We start from the raw sequence: 3,242 nt of genomic DNA on the forward strand, positions 1-3,242 counted from the left end.
AATCTCACTCTAACCTAATTCTACAGCTTAACATCTTTCCAAATTGCTTTCATCCCTTTCCTCAGATCAATTGACACCTTCATGCATCATTAATTTAACATTCTTCTTCCCATCATAAAGTCTGAGCAGATACCATTTCTTCTGTATGAATAGTTTTTTTAATCTTACTATTCTTAAACTCTTTATTCTTTTTACATTTGCAATATACCTCCTCAAGAAAACATTCCTTAACTTCTTAACTTATTAAATTATTTATGATATATTCTTCAAGCACCATCAATTATTTGCACATGTTAGTTCAAATATTCATATATTTGCATGAATTGTGTTTTTCACAAGATATGAATCCTGTAGGAATAGGAAACAAATATATTTTTACTCACAATTTCATTCCATGTGCCAAGCACAGTATCTGCATATAGCATGTCATTACACCATATATGAATAAATATCTCCACTATAGCACTATTAAGTTCAAATATATACTTTGAGGAGAAATTGCTTGTTGAACAAGCACTCACAGAATTCTTTGTGAAGGAAACACAAAGATAAATAAAAAACCTTGAATATTTTGTGATGATATTAATTATATCCACAGGTAATTTTGAATACTATTGTTCAAGGATCATATTGGGTGTAAATTGGTTCCATTAGTGGAGAGAACAGAGTCATTGCTTATGTTTCAGTCAAGAACAAAGATGAACGAGCATTAATTTTAGAATAGATGTTGAGAGTTTTAGTACCATGTACTACAAAATTAAATAGAAAAGGAGTATCACATTATTTTGAAATCAGAGACACTATCCTAGAGAACGTGTTTTCAATATAAAACCTATGCAAAGAGAGAAAAATAAAGTGAGGGAAAGAGAGAAAGACTTCCTGGCAGAGAGAAGAAGATGTGTAGAATCTGCACATCAGAGAGAGTAAGAGACTTTTGAAAAACTGAATGAAATTTACTGAAACTGAGAAGAGATGATAGAAACAAACTGAGACTTCAGGGAAAAACAAAGCCTCAACCTTATCTGAAGATTAGGATGTATCTCCATAGTATACTGCTGATGGTTGAATCTGGCCACCAAAGTTTCTTTAATATCTGGATGAATTTTTTTATACGTTTGTTCATAAATATCATCTGTATTACAGAGGAAAATATAGTATGATAATATATAGAGAGACAGACGAATACATTGAGTTGAAAAAGAAAAAGTAATAAATTTGAAAAACTTCTAATTCTTATAAATGCAAAAAGACAAATAAAACATGAAGAGTACAAATTAACTAGTTGCGAAGACTAGTAAAGTAGCATTGATTAAATAAATTCCATGAGATAAAATTATATTGGCAGTTGTGAGGATTTTAAAATACTTTTTAACCTAAATTAATCCTGTGAACAGGTAAATGCTTCCCTAATTCTGAGGACAATGTTAGTTTCAGGAAAGTATATAATGCTTTGCATGGTTTTAACATAAAATTAATAAGGTTGTCTATTTTCAAATTTTCACCAAATAGAAACCAAATTATTTCAGATTACTTACCATCAGATATGTTTAGCTTCATTTGTTATAAAAGGTTAAAATATTTAAAAGAAAATTAAATTAGTGATTTGTAATTATTGGCTAAGTAAATTTAATTCTAATATGCAAAACATGGTGATTTTATAAGGGAAGCTGAATTATACATAATACAATGTTAATGATTCTTAGCAAACCTTAGCCAACTGAGTTATGAATAATTAAAACTTATACTGCTAAGTAGCTTTTAGATATATAGTGGCAACAAAAATAAATTGAAACATCTTTATTCTGTCACAAAATTTGTTAATCTTTAATTGTCCATGTTCCACCTGAAAACTGTTTTGATTTCCATGCTGTCACAATTTCCATGAATTCTTATAATTTATTGTGGTAGTATGTTGGAGTAGAAAATGTCTTCCACTTTGCATATGACCTTTTCTCTTTACTATCCTGGAAGATCCTCTGGCTCTCCTTGTGCAAATATCCAATCACACCAAATTATGTCAGGGTATATTTTCTTTAGTTTTGTGAGTATTAATTTCCTTAGCAGAGACATATGCTAGACATTGAAAATACCAATAATAGTTCTGATTCTAGGAACCATTTATTCAAGAACTTAGAATCTAGAGGAAAAGATAGACAAAAAGTCAGTCTCTGCTTCATATATTAATGTAGAAAAATACAGTGTATTGGAGGGGCTTCCAGCTATGGTGAAGTGAAGTCAGGCATACATAGCCCAGCACTATCTAAGTAAATTTAAAAAACGCAAATACTGTATACAACAGTACACATCTTAACAATTATAAAAAAACAAGAAGTTTAAAAAAGTATTTCAAAGCAATCTTTTGATAGGCAAAGAGATGAGAGTAGTGAATGTATTAAATATGAATAAATAAGGAAACAAACCAAAGCAATGGGCTTGCCAACGAACAACTGTGAAAGGCTCAGTGAACTAAAGGATATGATTAAATCCACTTTCTGTTTCTGAGGTCAGAAAATAATCAAAATAATTGCTTCTATTCTGGTTGAGTTTGTTTCACCCCGATTACATCATTAATGTAATTGGTGTCCACTTTATTTCTGTCAGTAAGAACTTACTGAGTTTCTACATGTATATAGCATTTCTCTTTAACAGAACTGTTGATTCTTGCTATTATAAAGTATCATGCACAATATTATTTTTTTTTAAATGTTCTATTGACTAGAAAATTCGTTAGCCAAAATGTTATGTCTTCTAAACAAAAGTCAATTTTCAAGTAAATGCAAGTTAGAGGAGTTTATTGATAAGAAAAAGGGCTATATTATAAATTTACACTGAAAATGAAAAAGTATACAGTATTAGAACCACAAATATATGTGTGTTGTACACTGTACACCCTTAATGAAAATTTAGTAAAGAATATACAAATAAAAAGCCATCATATGGTTCACAAGTTGGAAATAGTTATTCGCGCAACGCTATAAAATTACTGCACTTGAAGTTTAGAAATAATTGGGTGTAACAATGTCATAAGACTTAACACATTCTTTTACTAAGAGTTCTAATGAGTCATAGCGTATTAAGACTGAAAAGCAAATAGCACAAAGATAGGTCATGAAAACAGTAAACTGCTGTTGAGGAACTGTAATCATAATTAACAGAAGAGAAAACAATTAAATGAAAATCTTACTCCTCTACTTTAGGCAGATTTATCATCTTGACATAAGTCAGGTCATCAAAATGAAAGA

This window comes from Chlorocebus sabaeus, chromosome 25 (genome assembly GCF_047675955.1).
Source record: "Chlorocebus sabaeus isolate Y175 chromosome 25, mChlSab1.0.hap1, whole genome shotgun sequence".
Classification (NCBI taxonomy): Eukaryota; Metazoa; Chordata; class Mammalia; order Primates; family Cercopithecidae; genus Chlorocebus; species Chlorocebus sabaeus.